The sequence below is a fragment of the Protopterus annectens genome, chromosome 4.part1 (assembly GCF_019279795.1).
Source record: "Protopterus annectens isolate FY-2018-M chromosome 4.part1, PAN1.0, whole genome shotgun sequence".
Taxonomy (NCBI): Eukaryota; Metazoa; Chordata; order Ceratodontiformes; family Protopteridae; genus Protopterus; species Protopterus annectens.
In genome coordinates this window covers 312,574,585-312,600,029 of record NC_056734.1, presented here as the reverse complement: position 1 = coordinate 312,600,029, position 25,445 = coordinate 312,574,585, and positions in this window count along the sequence as shown.

Below are 25,445 nucleotides of genomic sequence, written 5' to 3'. Positions count from 1 at the left end.
TATATATTTATATGTGTATGTATGTGTATACACACACACACACACACACACACACACACACACACATATATATATATATATATATATATATATATATATATATATATATATATATATATGTAGGCATGTGTGTGTGTGTGCATATCTATCATTGGAATGTTTCCTGCTTCCACATTGTACATTGCCTATGGTAGACTGACTGTTCTGCATGATATGTGACAGAAATCATCCGGATATCTTACAGCTGAGATGGCTTACTGTTAATTTGTTGTGGCTATGTTGTGCATGGTCAGTGTTCAAAACTTGCAGTGTTGGTTATTGTGTTGCAAGGCAGATCACTTCAGCTGTGGAGGAAGGGATAATGGCAATAATTACAACAGATTCCTATTTTGAGCCCCTTCACCCCCACTAGCAGTGCCTGTGGTCAGATGTTTTGCAGTGAAATGTTCAGAGTGTGGATCCAATGTTCAAATGCAATATATATATATATATATATATATATATATATATATATATATATATATATATATATATATATTTATATATATATATATATATATAGAGAGAGAGAGAGAGACATATATACAGACATATAGATACAGACACACACACACATATATATATATATATATATATATATATATATATATATATATATATACATATACATTTATATATGTATATATATATATATATATATATATATATATATATATATATATAAGCCGTTCATAATCTGGAAATACTGAAATGTCAAATTTCAGTATCACAAGACTATAAACTCAAATGTTAAAATAGCAAAAGTTCATAATCGCGAATTCAAATATCTTGAATTCACGGTTATGGACTTACGCTACGTGATGTCCGGGATTGTGTCTTTATGGTGCACGGTGCCGTGTGTGGATCTAAGTGTTTTGTCAGGTAAGTGAGTGTTTTGTAAGGGATTTGAGTGGGAGTTAGAGTGTGTTTGAGTCTGCTGATATGTTTGATGTGTGTGTGTGAGGGACTGGAGAATGTGTGCGTGTGAGTTTGATTTTGTTTCTTGTTTGTGTGATCTCGGAGTTAGTATATATAAGTAGGGCGGAGGGGGTGCAGAGGGGCTTGCCCTTCTGCTTTTGTGTGCATTAGTTGTGTATGTGTGTAGTTTTTGTTTGTTTATGTTGTGATGTGGGCGTTGTGTATGTATGGTATAGTGTATGTGGTTTGTTCGGTGTTTTGAATTTCGTGGTTTTTGGGCTCGGGGTTTTGTAGTTTCGGTGTTTTGTGGATTTGGTTTCATAGTTTCAAGATACTGAAATTTGATGTTTCAGTATTTCGAGATTATGAAGTGAATCCACATATATATATATATATATATATATGTGTGTGTGTGTGATATGTTACAGAAATATATATATATATATATATATATATATATATATATATATATATATATATATATATATATATATATATATATATATATATATATATATATATATATATATATATATATATTTATAGACATGTATGTCTACATAAATACATACATGCATACATCTACATATATAAATACATTTTCCCTACTGTTGAATGATTATGCTGAATGATATGTTTGAAAAAACATCACCTTTATGTGCAGTTGAAATGGCTTAGTGGTAAATCACTGTGGCTATGTTATGCAGCGTTTTGGGTTTAAGACTTGAAAGTGCTGATTATTTTGTTGCTGGGCAGTACAAGGGCTGTTGGATACAGAGTGATTAAGGCACTTTTAAGCAGTTGTAAGCGGGTTTGTGTGGGGTTGTACGGCAGTAAGCAATGCTAACTTCTGGTTAAATAAGATTACAGACAGCCTGACAGTGCTTAATCTGTGTAGCCATTGCTTACAACCGTGCAAACAGGCTTAAATCCACTTACTACTGCTTAAAAGTGCTTAGTCCCACTTACCCCCATGCTAATTTCTTTAAAAGAAAAGAAAATAGGGGTGATAGGAAAGTGGTGAAAAAGGGGGCACATAGAGGAAAAAACAATAGGTAAAGTAGCGAGGGATGTGCAGGGCAGGTGTAGGAAAGGTCCATAGCTGTCCATTTCGTCTACAGCAACATCTGTGCATATGTACTGAATTTAGAGGTAGTCTTGGACACTGAAATCCCAGGGAGGGGTGAGGACAACAATAATATGTTGTGAAGCCAATTAGACCAGATTACATGTGTCCATTGAACACGTGTGCAAAATTGACAGCTATGTATGTGCCAAAATTTTTGGGGGGGAACAGATTGCCCCTATTTTTTAGGTGAAAGGGAGATGTTGGGGAAGGATAGTAGGTATATTTGGGGAGGTAGATTGGGTAGGAAGACAGACAAGACAGACAAGACAACATACAGGGACAGTATATGACACATGTGGGGGGTAAACACCTTGGATGGGAAGGGGTGTTTGGAAATTGAAGCCCATGAGCCCCCAAATGGAAACAGTGGGACTGATGTTCCCACCCATGGACAGTCACCACTGCATCTTCATGGCCCCGTAGGTGGCTGTACTGGGAGCTGAGCAGGAGGGGCAGGCTGACCCTCTAAATGCACCACGTGTCCCTCAAGCTGGCATCGCAAATGTTCAAGCTGCCTTCCAAGCTCGCTATGCACAAATCCCTGGACCTTACTTCGGGTGCAGGATCCTGTCCATTGCCGGTCCAGGAGGGGGGGTGAGCCCCATCCCCTGAGGTAGTTCCACCTGAAGGTGGTGAAGGACCTGTGGATGAGGAGGTCTCAGGGTGGGTCCCAGACATGCTGGGGCCCATTGCCATGGCCGGATGAGGTGGGAAAGGTGGTTCCACTGGGACCGGCCTTCCCATACGTGCTATGGCATTGCAGTTTTAAAACATATGGGCTTAGTAATAGTCAACACAATTCAGGATTCGTTATAACAGCATGCATAGATATTCCCATTACCACAAAACACCAGATTTGGAACAGTTGCATAGCAAACAGAACACCTGCATATATGGAACCACAGTGGCCATTACAATGGCATGCATATTGCATTGATAGCAACAGGTCACCAGTGATAGCATTTCAACATGGAACATTAATAGAAACAAATTTCAATATTTATTGAACAATAGGACATATGTCCCAACAGAAGGTTTGGTGTAAACATATCCATTGATTTGTGTATTTAGATTATTGTTGCAGATATGGTGGGGGGGATGTCAATTAACAACTTGAATATCCTTGTAGTTCTCACAACTTTAATGATCATTGCTCTAGTCATTAGGGTACAGGTATTATTACAATACCCTATGGCCTTGGTTTGGGCAGTGGTATAATTGTACACAGTATATACTTCAACTGTCTTATAGCTAAATTCTACATCTCTTACCTGGTAGACCTGCAGAGGGAATGTTTGTTAACACTACCTGACTGTTTCTACACATATTCCCAGATTCCTATTTAATATTATGCACATACCTCTCAATCTCTTAATGCACACACACTGGACAAAGCATGACAACATGGGGGTACAAACAGGGACATGTTTTGAATATTGCTGTCATAAACTTGGAGAGTTGCTAGAGTGACAGGATTTGTTTTAATATACATTTTCTGAAGGTTTTGATGTCTGAAAATCAAATATATGTCATTATTTCATGACTACAATTCTGAGATCATCCCACTGATTTGCCAGGGGGACAGAGAAACAGGCAGAAAATATGAGCCAATTATCTAGACATTCTAAAAAAATCCATACAGTTGAGAGGTATGATTATGCATACAGCTTACTACCACTTGCAGGATTTGAACCATGGCTGTGTCTGCTAAGAATACAACAATTTAAGTCACAGCAGAGTGAGCTATTCGGCTATTGCTGTTTATTTCGTCAGTGTTTTCTGTCAAAGTCTCTCTTGCTTGTACAGTCTGACCTTGTACTTACAATTGTCTTATACATACATTCCTAGACATATTTTTATGTAGCACAGTGTGAGAAATAGTGGTAGATACAACAGCACTATTCTGATATCAGATGTTACTGAATGCTTACATGTCAGGCCATACTATACCAGAGTAAACACTACCAGTCCAGGATTTAAATCTTTATTGGCAGGCGCAGTTTTCTTATCTAACAGACCTGTGGAGGGAATGTTTGTTAACACTACCTGACTGTTTCTATCCATATTCCCAGATTACAAGTTAATATTATACACATACCTCTCAATCTCTTAATACACATACTCTGGACAAAGCTTGACAACATGGGGGTACAAATAGGGACATGTTTTGAATATTGCTGTCATAAACTTGGAGATCTGCTAGAGTGACAGGATTTGTTTTAATATACATTTCTCAAGGATTTGAGGTCTGGAAATCAAATGTATATCATTATTTCATAATTCTGAGATCATCCCACTGAATTGCCAGGGGGACAGAGGAACAGGCAGAAAATATGAATCAATTATCTGGATATTCTGAAAAATATTTACAATTGAGAGGTGTGATTATGCATACAGCTTACTACCACTCCCAGGATTCAAACCATGGCTCTGTCTGCTAAAAATACAGCAATTTAAGTCACAGCAGAGTGTGCCATTTGGACACTGCTGTCTATCTCTTCAGTGTTTTTTGTCTAAGTCTCTCTTGGTTGTACAACCTGATCTTGTACTTACAACAGTCTTATACAGACATTCCTAGACATTTGTTATGTAGCACAGTGTGGGTAACAGTGGTTAACACAACATTACTATTCAGAGAATGCAACAATAAATGCCATATAATACCAGAGTAAACACAACCAGTCCAGGATTTAGAGATTTATTGCCAGGCAGTTACAGTTTTATTTAAATATGACCTATATGGGACTATTACTGTCATATTCTTTGGTTTATTCAGTACAACCCTGACATAGTTTTTATACTACAGGTGACTTTCTACTACTTTATATTTATTTGGTATGACTACCACAAGCAAGATTGTTACTCACCAGCCTTGCAATGCAGCCTTTGCAGCCTACTAGCATGGGCTTCCTGATTCACAGCCTGGTCAGCTGCAGCTGTAAGGGAAATAGAGAAATATTTAGGCATACCTATCCATCATATACACAGGCTGGACATTAGTAAACAATTATTAATATGAGCGCTTACACACTGCTGGGACATCACCCCTCTGCCTTGCTTTTTGGACCCACTCATCCAAGAGCTCCCTCTTTCTCTGCTTCAAGCCAGCATAGTGGCGCCAGACCTGCTCACCAGTCCAAGGGATACCAGTGGCACTGATGAGATCACTGGCGAGATGTATCCAGGCTTCTGCTTTATATTTGGAGCCTTGGTACTGGCCCTGCAGCAGTCTCTCATCATGGTTTTGTACCAGGAGTCCTACCATGACCTTGGACTCATGTATGCCCCAGCGCTACACATGGAAGCACATGCCCTCACTAACTCCGGCCATACTTCCCACAGTAGGAAGCTGCATCCAGTTATGAGCTGTATTCCCACCTGTGGGGTTTAAATACAGCCAATTTCCCACCCTTTGCCACAACTGGATGGTTTTGAATATGCTGAGCTAAGCTAAGCTATGGGCAAACCTGCTTAGCTAAGGTTGACAGTGCTTAAAGGGACAGGTTCAGCACTGCTCACTGATGGGCAAATCCAGTTAGCTGGGCTACTCATTACTTAGCAGTCATATTTACACAATGCTTACACCTGGTAAGCAGAGCTGTGCAATGTTTAGCATTGCTTATTTTTCATTTTATAGACTATCTGCTGTATGGCATTGATTCATCATTTATTACATATTATAATTTTGTTTACTGTCACTGACATCCCCCAATGTGCTTTCATTACATTTATTCATGTGTGACTATACTGTATGGGGTACTTGTTTTTATATGGGGGTTTCACAACTTTATTAAACTGACACCTAACATCTGGACCTAATGCAGTACTCCATTTAACAAATATATATAATTTAGTAGCTAATAACAAAAAAAAAATGTATTTACTGCTTTCACATGTAAAATGCAAATTGGTTAGCATGGGGATGAAACCGGAAATAGCTGCTTGCAAAGTGTACACTCAAATCACTACACTATTGCAATACTGCTTTTGCTGGATGTCTCTTGCTATTTAACTTTTTGTGCTGTTTAAGCTGGACTAAGCATAGCTAAGCAATGGGCATACACGTGCACCTATGGTTATACTTTATCGCATTTATAAAAAAAATAATTTTTGTTGTATTATTTTATCTATACCATTCAGAATATCCCTTCTAATGCTGAACCTGTTATTTTATCAATTTCTGCTTTGTGGGACAATTGTCCCTTTTGGCTTTGTCCACATTCCTTACTCTAATGGGTTGGGAGAGGTGTACTATGTTCTTATGCTACCTGTGTTATCCTAACAACTTTTGGCTTGGTAGGGGGCGATTCCCCCTTATACCTTTGACCAGATTTGTTATCCTGATGGGTTGGGGGTGTTACAAGAATTCCCGCTTGTTTTTAATTGCCAAAAGGCAATTCTAGAGTGCAGAGGGAATGTGTATTGTGAGAGCTCTGCTCTCAGATACACCCCCTGCATTCGTACATGGAACCGTGTTCATTTGAGACCATGGAAGCGTGCCTTCATAAATATGCATGGCATACTGCCGTGCTGAACAGGAATGGTCCCTGCCATGCAGGAATAAGTTATTCCTGCACGGCTGCTTCCTGAATCCCAGGGTATGATATTTTATTAGGCACATAGTATGCCTTCAGGCCAAAATGTCACAGCCGGTTTTACTTTAACATGCATAACTTAACTCATGGCTCAGGATTTTTAAAAGGAGTAATTTTTCCTAGTTTTAAGAACAGCCTATGAAACTGTCAGTCATAACCTACTCCTTGATAAACCTGATAAATTATTAGAGGTTGTTTTTTTCTACTGATGGTGTTTAATGGTTCAAAGACTACCTCTGTGACATAATATTATTGTATAGTTGTAACAATATGTCATTCCAAGTCAAATCCTTCACTGTGGGAATACCTCAAATGTCAGAAACAGGATGATTCCTCTTTACAGTACATATAAATAGTCTTATCTGGACTTCCCTAATATCAGTTGTATTTTATATATTGAACATATTACCATAATATCAGCTCACAATTCAGCCAACATCCTGAACTGTTCATTACAAAGTGATATGAATTTAATTTTGAATTGATTTGGCAAAATAAAATAGAAGTAAAAACACAAAAATCATCAGTAATATGTTTTAGAACATAAATGCATGTCTAAGTTGTGTGCTCACAATCAGACCCTTCAGGAACACATACTAACCAAAAAAGTGCATAAGAATGATTCTTGACCATATTCTTTCATTCCAAGCAGATATGAACATTATTATGTCCAAAGTTCTAAATCAACTTAAGGTAGCTTAGTAAGTTTCCCTTCTCACAACTTGTGCTGCAAGTATAGGTGATAATGTTAACTGCTAAGACTCAGATATGCCTCAGCCTACAATAGCCATTGTATCAAAGCAAAGAACTCTTACAAAAAGCTGAAAATAAAATGCTAAGATTATTTATTTCATCAGTACTAGGCAATGTCATCATTTAACACAGCGAAATGTCAAATGGCTACAAGTTGCAGCCCAAGTCTTATATCACCCAATAAAATCTAACATACAAAATACCTAATGACAGGTATTGCTCCCTGACTAGCTATTAAGCTGAGAGTAAACAAACTCAGACATATGCAAGAGATCATGGAGATATAAATCCCATTAGGCCAAAATTTCTTCATTCACGTATATAGAGAAAGCCTTCAGCAAAGTTACTCCTGCTAAATGAAACAACATGCAAAATGCTGCTTCCTCAATAAACAGCCTATTGCTTTTCCTGAAAAGCTAAAAGCACATATCACTAAAGAATGCAAGTAACATATTATTTCACTTCTAGATTAATTTTCAGATCAGTATAATTAATTTAGGATAGTTAGTTTGTCAGTATATTATTTGTATAAAGTAGACATTTAGCCCCTTAGAAGCTTTTTTAATCATGGTTTTTACTATCATAAAATTAAAAAAAAATGAATAATCCAAAATGGAGCTAGCTTAGTACCTATTGTGCTGGAGCTGCTTTTGGGTATCAGAATAACTCAGCACCATTTGCAAAATGGGTTAAATAGATTTATATGTAAAAGCTTGGAAAATTTGTTTTGAAAAGGTGGGTTGTGTTCTCATTTATTATTAGACTGAGGATACAGTTAGCATAATGATTAAGACCTTCTCCTCCCATGAAAAAAAGATACAATATGCAAGCCTTATCTCTGTTCAATGCCTAAATGGAGGTTCCCTGTTCTTTTATGTCTCTGTGGGGTTTCCACCTCAAATTCACCCAAGAATAGAGTCATGGACAGCAGCACAGACTCTAAACGGTACATATCAGGGGAGGGGGAGTTGGACAGAAGCTTTGGACATCAGCTGAGCTATGCTGTGCAGTATCCTCTAGATAGTAGGACAAAGATCACAAACTTTGAATCTTGGCTTGCCACTCTACATTGTAAAATTGGCTTTAGGTGATTTGGTGAGACTGATTAATGTTACCATAAAACTGGTAACCAATGCCAGGCATCCATACAAATGGAGGAAGTGATCTGTGTGCTTCTACTGGCCATGCCATAAAGCCCAGTAGGCATGGCCACTAATAAACTCTAGACCCCTGCCACCACTCACATTGGGTTCCCGACATAGGTTGAGTGAGCTTGGTCCACAACCACTTATAACTGGCTATTCATGCCCATTTTATGGTGACAGTGACATTAGTCAATCTGACCAAATCACCTAAAGCTACTTAGTCTATAGGCTACTGCCCATCCTGTGTCCAGTTGCCCAGCTTGGGTTACCTGGGATATATCTGTTGAGCAAAAGCTGAATGTAAAACCAATCAACCTGTCAAGTGTGAACTAAGGGTTGCTGTACTTAATATAGGTTTACTGACAGGAAGCAGCTTATAAGTGGATGGTGGTATGAATGTGGCATCTTCTTATATGAAGTCATGGAAAACAACAGGCTGCTCAGTATCTAAGACCCAAGTTAGATTGGGTTGAGGATAATCTAGAAATTATGGGAATTGTGGAGAGGGAAAGTCTTCAGAACACAATGCAGGATATCATCAGAATTAGTGACAGACTCATGGTAAGCAGACTCCAGTGTAAGCATATGACATTATTCATAATGTCAACCTTTGTCCCACAACAGGGTTTTGATAGACAGGAAAAGCATGCATTCAGGTTTAAGCTGCAGGGCATACTAGATAATGCAGGACAATATAAGATGGTGTTGATAATGGGGGAAATGAAAGCAAGTATCAGGACAGACAGAACAGGATATAAGGACTACTTTGCGTCCACATGGGTGGGGCAGCAGGAACAAAGAAATAGGGGTTATTTTATACTTATGTCTGGAAAATGATGTGATGGTGACTATAACATGGTTCATATTTCTGCAAGAGAGACAGTCACAAGATCAAATGCAAGAGTGGCCAACATGCAACTCAGGTAGACTTCCTCCTAATATGGAAAGGAAATGGGGTTGAATCAGCAATTGCAAAAACATTCCCAGTGAAGAAACATTTGACCCACAACATAAAACACTGGTTGCCACAGTCAGCTGCAAGCAGTGATCTGACAAGCCTCTATTGTCTATAGACACTACTCTGAAGCCCTAGGATTTGACTGGAGAGAAAGCACAATACTCCAAGGAAATACTCGGGGATCAATACCCACCACACCCCCACCATACATCAGGAAGAAGAGGAAATAGGTGGACTTGAATGACAGTACCTCAAAAGAGCATGTGTTAGGATTATAGAGCAGACAAGCAGTTGAGCCAGGTATAAAGAAATGAGGTGGTGGAATGCAGAATTCCAAGAAGTCATCAAAAGAAAGAAAGCGTGCAGGAAAGATTGGAAGATAGAAAAAAAAACAGATCAGGTTAAAAAAAACCACTGGTTGGCTAATAAATAGGCTAAAAGAGCAGTTGTAATAGCAAACATCAAAATGTCAGAGGCACTCTACCATCTTCTGTAAAATGACTCAGCAGATGTCACCAAGAAACACTAGCAAATTGCAAGAAAAAGACAGGAAAATAAAGGAGATAGTTATCAGACACCCTTCATAAGTGATGCCAGTAACAACCCCACTCAACTGTCCTTAAGACAGCAAAGACGGATGGAAGGCATATTTGTAATAGGTTTGGAATGAAGAAAGCCCCAAAAAAGTTGTACTTCCCCATGCACAGCCTACAATGAAAGTAGAGGGAGAGCCACCTGTAAAGAAGTAAGAACACACTAAGGAAAATGAAGTCAGGAAAAGCAGCAGGATCAGAAGGGGTCACAGGCGGTATGATCAAGATGTTAGTAGAGTTAGGGGGTAAATGGTGCCAGAGGGTGATCATAGCAGTATGGAGACAAAGGCATATCCCAGATAACTAAAAAATAAGAAATGCAGTGTCAGTGTACAAGAAAAAAGGGATGGGGAGAAATCACAACTGTGGAAAGTATAGAGGCATCAAATTCCATTTGCACTGCATGGAAGTTCTGGTGAGGGTGATTTTAAATAAATAAAATGGAATAGTATAAAGAAAGATGGGAAATTAGCAGTTCAGATTCAGGTCAGGATACAGCAGAACCATCTCAATATTTGCAGTGAGACAGATAGCTCAGAAGCTGGAAATAAAGAAAAAGTCCAACTGTGCATTCCTAGACTTGAAAGCATATGACAAGATCCCAAGAAAGATGATTTGGGCAGTCATGTGACAGTTTGAAGTCCCAGAAACATTAGTAGAATGAGTGTAGACTATGTACAAGGACCAGTGACAAACATTTGAACACTGACATAGAGGGGTTGCGTGTAGAATTGAGTTTACATCATGGTTCAGGTTTTCGTCCTCTGCTGTTTACACTAGTGATGGATTGCATTAGCAATAAGCTCACAGGGCACAAATCAACAACATTTCTGTATACAGATGATGTAGCATTACAGGCATTGTCAGAACAAAAGTCTCAGCTATGATAGGGGAATACAATGTAAAACTGAAGGTACGCAGAATGAAGCTGATTAAAAATAAGATAGCTATAAGAGCAGGAAATTAGAGATCAGAAAAGCTGAAAACTGAGACAGAAAGGGAAAGAGTGGGCCATGTTAACAGCTTCAAGTATATGGCTGCGTGGCTGAAGAGAAGTGAAGTCTGATTGAGGAGGTCAAAGTTAGAATCAGAGAGCCTTCAGCCAACTGACACAGAGTGCCAGGGATAGTGTAGGATAGAAGAATGCCAAATAACCTAAACACTAAGGTGTACAAGATTGTGGTGTGACCAGGACTACTGTATGGTGCAGAAAACTGGGCAGTGAAGACAAACCTAGAGCAGATGAAGATGATGGAGACAATGTGTCTGAAACAGGTGATAGGATGCACGCTGTGAGGCATGCATAGAATATCAAATGAGAAGTACAAGTAGCTCCAATTACAGAGAATGAACAGATTGCTGTGGTTCAGGTACATGTGCAGAAAATTAGAAGACAATCTGGTGAAGATGTAGGACAGTCAGGATGAAGGCAAGTAGAAACAAGAACATCCAGCAAAGAGATAGATGGACTGTGTGAGAGAAGACCTGTGAAAGTCAGAGATGAGTGTCAGAGAAGGTAGAAGAGTGGCATTGAATCGAGACAGATGGCTACAACTGACACAGCACTCCAGCTCCATGTGGAAACAGTGGAAAAAGGGGTTCTTGTTAATGATGATGATAATTTATTATTGTCATTGTTGTTATTATCATTTTATAAAGAAGGTTCAAGCTGTAGGAATTAATTTAAGAAAGACTGCAATTGCTGAGAAAAATATTCAGTGCATTTTTGGAGTACTGAAACTAGCTGTAAAATATATAAATTAAATGCTTACTCTGATATAGAATGAATATGTATTTGGTAACACTTGTGTTAATGTACAAATTCCCATGACAGAGAAAAAAATGATTTGATGAATTCTTTATAAGTGCCCTTTGGGGTTCAATGTTGAATTATATGAAGTACACCTTATATATCGGAATAAGAGAAGTCTAAATTAGGTTCATCTAATTACTCATTTTAACTAACTGAATCCTATTTATTTGCTTTTTTTTTTACGTCCTTGCCTTTATATGTGCTACAGAAATTTTAATTTGGTAAAACCAGACAAAAACATTGGTTACAAACAGACAAAAAACATTGGTAAAAACAGACAAAAACATTGGTTAAAAACACAAAAAACATTGGTTAGTACCATTTTCATTTTCAAGCTTAGTAAGCGGTGGAACCATATGGAGAACAAACCTAAAATAATAAATCATTTTGCAATAATATGAAAGAAAATTAACATTGATGAAACTACTATATGAAAGTTAAGCCATGAACAGAAAGAAGCAGTGTTGAAATTAATAGAGAACATTGGCTTATCATCATTTTAGAAGCTTCCGGTTTACAAAATGAAGTTAAACATCAGAAGATCTAAGGAAAAACATTGTATGTTATTGGATTTATTTCATACATATTAAAATTCACCTGAAAAGTAAGGTTACTGTATATGTTACTAATAAGGTAAAAAGCGTTTGACTTGGAAACAAAGACTTCTCCAACATTTGCTAGATGTGCATTTGTCGTTATATTTTAGATAAGGCTACTGAAACCTGGCATGTTCATTGGAGGGTTTGTAAGATATAAAAGTGTTGCAAGGAAAACATTCTGTAATGTGAGAATAAAAAGAACATTTTTTTTAAGAAAAAAAACACAGGCCCAATAGAGTATGGATACCATTAGGATGAGGACAGTAAGAGGAAGGATGAAAGCAAATTAGCAGTGAAGGGCTACATAAGAATGATCTATGAGAGAACAGTGCAGAGAATAATGTATATGAAGAGGGAATGTTGGAGTGTCACAGCTGTGAGTGGACTGTAGGAAATTATAGAAAGAAATACAATATGACATTAGATAGTGGAAGAGCGTCACAGGAGTGGGAAAGCAAATGACAAGAAAAGACCAGGGTGGCTGAAGGGAGTGGTCAGAGAAGTGCCTGAGGATAAAGAAACAGTATATAGAGTTGACAGGAAGATAGGGAAGTGTAAACTGAGGTGTAACTGAAGGTTAGAGAAACAACATTTAGTAAAGTATTCAGTGTTAAGTCAGGATGAGAAGTAGAATTGGCAGGTAGAACCAAGTATAGCAAAAGTCCTTCTTAGGTACTATGAGGAGAAGTGAAATTTTGGAACAGGAACTAAGGAGTACTGCCTGGGAGCAGAGTAAATAAAGAGGGTGAGCATAATGCAATGTGTATTAATGGGTTCTTTGCAGCAGTATTTATTGGGCAGGAGTGTAAAAAATGATGAGTACAAACCGAGAACATAAGATGAAATGAGGCAGGAAAATTAAAAAAATATATCTTTGGGCACTGAAAATGACAAATTACCAGGCCTAGCTCAACTTTCCTCAGTAATAAAAACTAGACAGGCATGGTAATGACAGATCCTGCTGTTATCCTTTCCTCAAAATAACAAAATAGAAAACTGAGTGCTGCTAGGAAACTGGGGAAAATCAATAATGATACCACTGCATTAAGGAAAGTCCGCAAACATCACAGTGCTCTAGGGACTGGTTCATCTGATTTCATTACTGAAAAAAAATGTAGACAACCTGAGAGAGAAAGAAATTTTTGTCTGCTTTGGAAAGGATAGCAAACAACAGATCAATAACCAGATTGTGTTTTTGGACAGAAACTCATATCAAACTAACTTAATCTGGTCTATTGTAGAGATGAGCCACTGGTTTTGGTGTTCTTCAGCTTTGGCAAGGCCTTTAACTCTGTCCTACTTGGAAACTTACTGGGGAAGCATGGATCCCTGTCAGGCAAGAAATTAGTAAATGTGCTCAGAAGTTATTATTAGAGGAACTCAAATGGTGATTTTTTTTTCAATTTTTTTTAAATTTGTTTTATTTGTTGGTTTAAAAAATACAATAGATCAATGATAGTTTTATATGGTCATCATTAAGTACTAAAACAAACAAGTTTAGAAATATGTACAATATATATAGAGTGCTTCAAATAAATAAAAAAAAATAATATAAAATGACACTCCATTGAAAATAAACATTAGAACATTTAATATCTGGACAATCATACTGAAAAGATAAGCACCATAACAGTGGAATTTCAAGAGGTAATGTTCTGCTGAAATGCATTAATAAAAGATAATACTTTAATCCAAGGGTTGTTAGTGAGTGATTTAGGATAGATCATGTATTCTTTTATTTTAGTCACTTTGACTGCAGTTTTCTTCATGTAGACAGGAATTCTTCAAATTGAAGTGGTGAGGCTGTCCTCCATCATTTTGTGATACTTTTCCTTGCCGTCACAAAGATGGTCCATAACATCCGAAGACTAACATTTTTCATCTTTCCATTCTGATTTGCTTTGAATAATCTTAAAATTTTAATTGCAGATATTATATAACCATAAGACTTTCATGAAATCCTCAAGCTTGTTCCAAAAAGATTTCAGGAGAGGACAGTTGAAAAAATATGCGACCAAATAACATCACATATTTGAGTACATCTCCAACAAATGTTACTACTTTTATTTATTTTAGCCATTCTGTCTGATGTTAGACAAGATCTATATAAAAAATTTCCAAGTGAATATTCACCAATCATGACAACCAGAAGTGTTCCCAGTGGAACTTACTATTTGAGGTTTATTCTCTTCAGAAAGTAGGTAGCTATAACCTAGAGTGGTATGATTCCAAAATCTGTTATTTAAGTTAGCTTTGCATATTGTAAAAGTTGTATAATGTTTAGATATGAGATTATCTGATGTAATTCTATTGTAGATTATTTCCTGGAATAGTTGGATTAATTTAGAATTTTTTTACGAGGTAAGTATGTAATCAATAAACATTTAGATTGAGTCTGCTATTTAATATTCTGTAACAATAACCAGTCTTGTGGTTTTAAAGTTCTTAGATTCCCATATAGATAGTTTATGTGTGTGAGTCTTATTTTGTTATGCAAAATGGAATAACTGTCTTGAACCAAAGTTTCAAGTCTATTCTGCCAATTATATTTCTGAATGTTTCAGAATGAGGTTTATAAAAGTAGAGAAAAGAGAAGAAGAAAGGTTATATTGTATATATATAGTTACATAAATAATGTCATATGAAGTTTTCTCAGTTAGCAAAACAGTTATTTCTCAATTCCCCTTTGTGTTATGAAGGATGGTGTAGAGTTTTCCAATTACAATTATAATTTGGGTCTACCCAGTTTAGTATTTTTTTTAATATAGAAGCTTTAATATATACAGTATGTGTTAATATTCTTAAAATTGATTCTCCCCAGACCCCAGGATTTGATATGATGTTGTAAAGCTATTATAGGTTTATTAGGAAATGAAAGGAATTTTAGTAATAGTTTGTTAATTTCTTTATTTTGTTTTTATCAGGTAAAAGAGGTAGTGCTTGTATTATAAAACGTAATAGTTCCAAATACAATAAAGGCTGTCGTTTCTACCCTCGTATCACTCTGTGCTAGTGATACAATCATCGATCTCACACCAGTTGATTATTAGAATTTATTCCAAAAGCGAAAAGTAAAATAACACTTTAAACACATGAAAAGAAAATAAAAGGAAATGAATGATTTAGCGCTTTCATCTCCAACACCAGAGACTTCTTCAGAATCAATTAACCATTCACTGTTCTTACTATATATATCCTACATCATTAATTACCAATTAAACATTTATCACAATTATCAGGCTAAATGCATAGGACAAGATATAACCAGAACAGAAGTTACAGAGGGACTGGAAGAGGTGCTAACTGGGAATCTAGACAATGGAAACAAAGGCCATTGGACTCAAATCCAGTGGAATACCATAGATATTCAAATGATGAACACTTTGTTCCAATAGAGAATGACAACAACATTAGAACTGATGTCCCTTTAGAGATAGACGAACCCAGGAGGTCAGAGAGGTTGAGAAATTGGACTCAACCAACTTATGCTCAAGTAATGCATGTAGGGAGAGAATACAGGTAGATGTCTTCGATATGGGTGTGTGCCAAGATACAATAAATGACAGTAGTTCTGAATTTATTTTGGATGTACAGGAATCAGAGGATGTCACTATACATACTTTCAACAATTTCAATATATTTACTTACACTGAAATATTGATCAACCAAGATTTTTTTAGATTATTTACCAAAGGGTTCACCTTTGTACCAGTTAAAACACCTAAAGTGGAAAATATTATACTAGATATTAAGTTATTTACACGAAAACTAAATTTCAAACATATATTCAAGGACAGAGCAGGGCAGGAAAGAGAGAATTCCTTAGCAAGACATAGTACCTACAACCCCCCATTACAATTTGAAATTTTAAATTTTGAAAAATGTGTCATAAATAGGATACGAGATGGATATAAAAATAACAATATTGACAATAGAAAGATCAAAAACAATCTAACTAATGCTGAATACAAACTACTCAAAGAAATGAGTAGTAATGACAAAATTCGTATCATGAAGCCTGATAAAGGGGGAGGAGTGGTTATTATGGATAAATGGGATTACGTTAAGAAAATGAAGGACATTTTGGACAAGGAAGAGCAATATGGTTTAGTAACAAAAAATGAGACTAACATTGCATATAGGAAGATAGACCTCATCTTGGAAGACAACCTGTTCACAGGAATGATTGATTTGGAATTGTATAAGTTTCTAAAGGTAACAAAACCTGTTATTCCGGGTATTTTTGGAATACCCAAAATACACAAGTCCCTACACAGCCCGCCCATGAGACCTATAGTATCGTCCCAGGGATCAAAAACTCAGCCTTTGGCAATTTATGTAGACACTATGTTAAAAGGATTCAATGCAAAATATGACCATATTTTAATAGATTCATGGAATTTTTTGAAAAAAATAGGTGGGAGTACCTATTTAGATAATATGTTGTTTATTACCATTGATGTTAAAGAATTGTTTTCAGTCATACCTCAAGATATTGGTTTAGACTGGTTTGAAAAAGTACTTGAAGAACTGAAACTAGTAACAGAAGCTAACTTTAGAACAGTTTTGGAATGTATGGAACTGATATTAAAGTACAATTATGTATACTTTGAAGGAGACTACTACCATCAGAAAGAAGGAGTAGCCATGGGCTCAGCTTGTGCCCCTGTGTATGCTAACATTATCATGTCATTCTGGGAAAAGAATTATGTGTTTAATTCTGTATGCAGTCAACACATAAGTAATTATTTTCACTTTTTGGATGATATATTTGTTTTATGGTCTGGTCCATATCAATGCATTCATGATTTTATACAATATATAAATCAGACAACTACTTTTTTTCATTTTACATACCAAATAGAAGCAGAGGAAATACATTTTTTGGATATCAACCTAAGTAAGGACAAACAGAGTAAATGTTATAGGTCTAATGTATTTAGAAAGGAACATCATTCAAATGCCTATTTGCATTTTAATAGTGATCATCCTTATCAACTCAAGAAAAACATAGTAAAAGGGCAAATGATCAGGATGGCCAGAATGGTCTCAGATGATGCAGATTTTTTAAAAGAGATAGATGAAGTAGAAAAAATGTTTCATGAAAGAGGTTATCCTATGGGTTTTACTAGCCCTATAAAAGAATACGTTTTATCTGAAAGAGGCAATAAATACAATGCTTTGTTAGCCAAAGAAGGGAGTGTGAAGCCTACAGTAACTAGCAATGAGAAGAGTAGTTCTAGCACCACTAATACAGTTGTCACAAGGGATACACCATATCTGACGATGACATATTACAAGGTGTGAAATGGCTGAAGAGAAGTATTGATGACACTTGGGAGATGTTTAGAAACATAGCAACTAAGACTGATGTATTTCAAAGTGATATAAAATACAGCTTCAGAAGGAACAAGAATATTAAAAACATTATTGAACAGAGAACTACTAATAATAGGGGGGCGAACAAGAGTCATGGTACCTTTAAATCCAGTAGGTGTGCACAATGTACATTTATTGCAGGATTAAAAGAAATTAGAATACCTAGCTTGGATATAACTTTAAAAGCCAAAAAGTACAATAGTTGTTACTCAAAAGGAGTAGTATATTTAGTATTTTGTAAAGTATGCTGGAGTTACTATATAGGCAAAACTGAACGTCATTTAAGGAATAGAATATACGAACATACAAGGGATATCAGTAAACATAATGACAATAATGCACTATATAGGCACGCGATGGTATGTAAACAGGCAGATTTTAAATTTTGGGTACTTGAGGAAATTGAACCCATGGAAAGAGGAGGTGACTGGGAGACTAAGCTAGAGTATAGGGAAATGATCTGGCAGTTGAGATTAGACACATGTAGTGGTAAAGGACTAAATGACCACATATCTATTACCCCGGCGTTAAAAATATTGGCAGCAGATCCAAAGAAAAGATAAACTGAGTAGCTGCTAAGAAAATTGAGAGTATATACCCTCTAGAATGAAACCATTTAACAGGTAACTATATATATAAAAAGGTGTAAATAGGTCTCTATGGGTGTTAATATACAATGCTTAATATATAATATACAATACAAATCTTATTGATGCATTATGATTATATAACTTGGTATTACAACACTATTACAATATTTTCCATTAGTTTCAATATGTTCTTAACAGGTATACAAACTATTAGTACTATAAATTTTAATTAAATAATATTTTTAAAGAATTTTTAAACTACACTTTTAAATAATTATATATATATTTGCTTATATGTTTTTAAATTAATAGTCTTACACTAAATCAATTATTTATTTATTAACAACATGTGGTGACTTATTCAAACTACTATGGTTACATATATATGCATACACTCTACAAACAGATACAAACAAGTACAATGTGCTACATCTGTTTATTTTATTATTTATTATTATTATTTTTTCTCATCTTTATCGTGGATTCTTTATGTCTTGTATGCACATATATATTGATAAATGTACTTGTCTTTTATCATATTTATTTACTCACTGTTTACATTTTTTTCACATATTACATATATAAATATGTTGACAAATGCATTTATATTGTATATATGTACTTGATATAATTTTTAGCTATTAACTAGTAACCTTTTTTGGTCAAGCATGTCAACAGTACTTATTTATTTACTCACTTTCAATCTATCAATGTGCCCCTTTAGTAATTGAATGTATATTTATATACTTATTTATTTATTTATTTAAAATACAGTATATATATGAATGTTGAACAAATACATTTTGGTTATAAATGGTTATATATGGGCACATTTAACAAAATTTTAAATGTCCATTCAGTGTTGCAGGAAAACAAAACTCTGATGTCTAGCCCTTTATTTTATTCATTCTTTATCAATCAACACATGCATTTAGCCTGATAATTGTGATGAATGTTTAATTAGCAATTAATGATGTAGGATATATATAGTAAGAACAGTGAATGGTTAATTGATTCTGAAGAAGTCTCTGGTGTTGGAGATGAAAGCGCTAAATCATTCATTTCGTTTTATTTTCTTTTCATGTGTTTAAAGTGTTTATTTTACTTTTCGCTTTTGGAATAAATTCTAATAATCAACTGGTATGAGATCGATGTTTGTATCACTAGCACAGAGTGATACGAGGGTAAAAACGACAGCCTTTATTGTATTTGGAACTATTACGTTTTATGGTGACTTGGTTCTGTTACAGCCTTTGGTTGTGTGGTTAATAGTGCTTGTATTATGTACAATATTTGAAAAAAAGAATAATTTTTGTATTATTTGTAGCCAACCCTCAAAGGGGATTATAAAGTTGTTCCATATGGAGATTACATTTAATATTATTTTGTAATATATTTATAATTTATATAAATTTTTTCATTATTGATTTAGATAGATTTATGCCTAGGTATTCCAGTGATGAAACTTGTTTGCTTATGATATGTTTTTTATGAGGTTGGAGTTTTCATTTTTTTATTCATGAATTCGAATTTGGATTTTGATTTATTAAAATAAAGACCTGAAAAGGACAAAAATAGTTTAATGATATGACCTAACTCCTTAAAAGCTGTTTTTGAGTGGTAGTTGATTAATAATATATCACTCACAAATAGCATAATTATGGAATTATACTCTGGGATTCAATAACCTCTGTGTAGGCTTCACTCAGAGCCTACATGGATGTTATGTGATAGCACAATGGTGCACATCAGGACCCAGTGCATATTAATGAGGCACTGTGCATCTAAGCTAGGTTTTGTGACTTACAACAGTGTTGCTGGCTGTAATACCTTGTAAGCGAATGCCGATAGCAATTCCATGTAAAGCACAGCACCTACAGTGCATGGATTTGTGCAGAATGCCATGGTGATCACCAGAGCTTCACAAATGCTGTCATTCTGTAAGTGCAACAAATCTGCACAAAGGCCAATGTAATGAGGGGACAAATAACCAGAAATAGGAACATATTTCACATAGATATCACATAAAAATGTGTTAGAGTGGAATACTCACAAACTCTTAGCTCAAGAAATTTGAACAAAGCCATAAATAATGGGAGGAGAAAGGCACAGAAACAATAACAGATCTTTAATATTCTACTTCCAAATGTGGGAAGTTGATAGAATAAATAAGATGTAGATTAGCATGAACTATCTGAAGTGCAGGAAGTTTGAAACTCAAACATCAGTCATCATTTTCTGACTTCACTCTGAAATGACATGCCAATGATTTGTTGGGGAAAGAATGTTATGAGGAAAATGTGATAAATATGAGACAAACACTGGTCATGCTTCACAGATCAGGACAGTTGAGAGGTATGTACACAAATGTTCGTAACATTGAGTCACATCTTTCCAGAGATCATCCCAGTGATATGGCAGAAAGCCACAATATTTGATGGGGAAAACTTCTGGGCATCCTAGCAATATCTGGACAGTTGAATGGTATGAATGTGAACTGTATGGTCTAAACTCTGTACAGGACAGTGCACCTACAGTGCAGAAGATTGTGATATCCCATTCCTGGCATTCTGTACTGAAGCTGTGTTAATGTTCTGTAACAGGACATGGACTGCCATGTAACATGATCACCCGGGGAAGTGTGTGTATTGAATAGGGACACACAGATGATTTGCAAGACTGAACACAAGGAAAGAGGACAGGTGAAACTCCATCATGTATAAGCAGAGGAGGCATGTCAATGGAAGATGTTGTAGCAGCAACACCAGACACATATCTTTATGGTACAGTATGGACTCTACAGTGCAAATATGTTGCCGTTGACTGTCACACAAGGTGACATAATGGGGAGGATGTCTGTGTGAGATAAGCATCCTTACATGAATAATGTAAAGGACATCTATCAGGGATCTAACATACAATTGTGGTAAGGTGCATATTGTGAAGCTGTGCAAACTGATATCCCTGAATATGAGTGTACTCTCAGCAGAGGGCTCCAGCAAGGTGGACACATGTATAAAATCATGGAAAACATTACAGGAACCAGCTACAATCATGGAGAATAACAGAATAATACCACCCATAATCCCGTGGCTTCTGCATAACATATGTGATGCCTTCTATGAGCACCTCCAGGAATGTATGGATCAAGCAATCCCTAATAAAATCAAGACCCTTTCCACCAAAGGCAGGCACCCGGTCTGGTGGACCCCAGCCATAAACAAACTCTACAACAAGAGGAGAAAGCTACTACATGACAGAGCAAAATCCCTAAAAGGGAAGGCATCTCTGATCAATACTAGCAAAAAACTACGATCACTCATTAAATCATCCAAGGCCAACTTTGAGAGAAAAATCGCTAATGACACAAAAGACAGTCATAAGGCCTTCTTTAGCTATGTTAGAAACCTGGGTGGAAACTCCCAGATATGCTCAGAATTAGTCCAAAATGATAAAAAAATCATTGAACCCACAGACATTGCCAACATACTGGCAGACAGGTTCAGTGCAAATTTCTCCCCTCCCTCCCCCCCAAAAGGAGAAATATCTATCCCACCAGAGTCTAGCCTCCCAAACATCTCAGATGCCCAGGTGAAAGCTGCTCTCTCTAAAGCAAAAAACACAGCATCAATGGGACTGGACGGTGTCCCCGGCTGTGTGCTACAAGAACTCAATGAGGAACTAAACCCACACATAAGGCTGCTGTTTAATCTTTGCCTTACTACAGGATACGTACCCAAAGAATGGCGTACGGCAACTGTGGTCCCACTCCACAAAGGCGGTGCTTCTACGGACCCTGGAAATTACCGCCCCATAAGCTTGACGAGCCTTGTCTGCAAAGCTATGAAGAGGATCATAATGGAACTCATAAATAAAGACATTGGGGACCTACAGACACTGGATCCTACCCAATTTGGCTTTGTCAAGGGCAGATCCTGCCTCTTGAACTTGGTCGACTTTTTCGAAACAGTCACTAAGGCCATTGATGAGGGTAAGGCAGTTCACACAGCCTACCTTGACCTAGCAAAAGCGTTCGACACAATACCCCACTTGGGCATCATAGAAAAGCTCACCAGCTTAGATGTAAACCAATATGTCACAAGATGGGTTGCAAACTGGCTCAAGGACAGAACACACAGGGTTAGAGTTGCTGGTGCCATGTCAGACTCTAAGCTGGTCACGAGCGGTGTCCCACAGGGCTCAGTCCTGGGCCCCCTCTTGTTCGGCATTTATTTTTCTGAAGTGCATTCAAACATAGGGGGATTGTGGCTGACAAAATTTGCAGATGACTGCAAACTGGGCACCATAATTGACACTCCATCAGACACAGACATCCTCCAGAGAGGTCTCATAGAAATGGATAACTGGTTCCAGAGCCATGGCCTTAAGCTAAATGCCAAAAAATGTATAGTCATACCCTTTGGGAAAAACAAGGTAACCTATAATTACCACATAGGTGGTAATCCATTAAACATGGAAGAAGTTATCAGGGACCTGGGGACCCAAGTTGACAGTAACCTCTCTTTTGACACTCACATTGCCAAAGTGGTTAGGAAGACCTTCTACATTGCCCACCTGATCATGAAGGGATTCACATCTAGATCAGGAGAGGTAATTGTACCACTGTACTCTTCACTTATCAGACCAATGATTGAGTACAACGCCCCATTCGGAATGTACCTTACCCGACACCTGCAGCAGTTGGAAAGACCCCAAAAGTTCCTCACCAAAAGGATAAAGGGGCTCAAACATATGTCATACGATGCCCGACTGAAGAAACTCCAGCTCTATTCAGTCGCATACCGTCTGCTCAGAGGTGATCTGTGCATGACATACAAGGCCTTGTCCAACCCGGAATTAATGGGCATGCTCCACCTCAAAAAATCCAAATCCACCAGAGCCACAAGAGCAAGAGACTTAAACCTTAACACGGATATAAATAGGACATGCTGGAGGGACAGATTCATCACCCAGAGACTCCCTACACTATGGAACAGAATCCCAGTCCATGTGAGGCAGAGCCCCTCACTGACGCTGTTTAAGAGAAATCTTGACGAGTGAATGGGAGATCGTAGGTTTACCCCAGGAATCATCTCTGTATCACTGCTGGACAGAGGCACAGCAAACTAATGGGTATAGTATTCTCATCCTAAGGGGTGGTGAAAGCCACACACACTCTGGCTAGGCTTATAAATGCCCTAGGGCAGATAGCCTAGTATGAACCTATGAACCTATGATGTGTAGTGATAACAAATGAGCCTACACACACACACACACACACACACACATACACTTGAACAATTATTATAACACAACCACACTGTATGAGGGTAACCATGCAAACTTTCCTGGCACTGTAATATCTGCAAAGGATGGTAGAAAGGACACTGCTATACCTGAATGAGACAGTATGGGCAATACAGGCCAGTTGCCTTGTGTACATGCCATGCACACACACACACACACACACACACATATCTATATATATATATATATATATATATATATATATATATATATATATATATATATATATGCCACATTCCACACTGTCACAGAAGAGATACATGCTGCCTATGTATGTAATGTTTGCATACATGCATATGGTGTTACAACTTGATTGGTGTTCCACACCATCAGACAGTCATGTATATTCCACAGAAAGAATACCTAGGTATGGCCAATGCATTGTACACAGATATTGGTGTGATGAAGGCTGTGAACCATAATGTTATTATGGCCTCTGATGTGCATGTCTTTAAATGCTAAATACTTGTGTTACATTTAAAGGAGTAGTCCGCACTGTGACCACATGCTGGTGGGTGTACCACTTACCCTCTACCCTAGGACACAGGTCACATACCTATTGGTCTGATTATAGGGTGTGATGTCCACATTATACATGGGTGGTGTGTCTGTTTGACTACAGTGAGAATAGAACCTCTACCTATCTAAATACACAGACTACAGAAAACAGTACTTAACACAAGCCCAATGGCACAAATTTGATTTATACAGGAGTGCAGGTGAACCTATAGTAGATGACATCAGCAGGCCATGTGGTGGACAACAGTTTGAAAGGCATGCATAGGCACATAGCTTCATAGGTTCATATGAGGCTACTAGCCTAATAGCAATAGGGTGCTTAGAAGCCTAGCTGTGTAACAACACACGTACCCTTAATGAGCATAGTTGGATGGTCATTTTTAACAGAGCAAGTTTGTGAGCAGCACAAACTGGCCCTGTCCATGAAGGGCACAGGTGCCAGCCCAGAGGTGACTTTACACTTACCCAGCCAGTAGTCAAAGTTGTACTTGGACAGGGTCATTGAAGTGCAGTGCTTCACATGCAGTGGGAGTCTATTACAGAGGAGTGTGAATCATTAGGGGATATATCTGTCTCTCCCAGCATGTTCTGTTTATGTCACAGGCTAGGTTGAGAACCAAAGGCCAAGTTATTCTTGTCCCATTTGAATTGCATATGTCCATCATTCCCATAAGGGCAGGGTCTGACACTGCTCTGCAGGGCAGCCGTAGGTCACCTCTCAGCAGCCTGCATGATACCAATTATAGTTACAGGTATGTTAGTCTTTCCATGTATGCATGTTTGGAGGCCTGGCAGTCTCCCAGGCACAAAGCTGTGTTCTCTCCAGTTGCTGCAGGTGTCTGGTGAGGTACAGACAGATTTGAACATTGTATTCCATTATTGCTGTGATAAGGGTAGAATACAGCAGAGGTACGACTACCCTAGTCTTGGATGTGATGTCCATATTTATGCTGTGCACAATGCAGATTGTGTGTGTCACCACTATGGCCACATAGTGATGAAAGTGTATATTGATATTAGCAACTGTTCCCGAGTCTCACAACACTGTGTTTGAGCTTGAGGGGGGGGGTGCTATGTATATCATAATTAGCAGGGGTACTTCATTGAC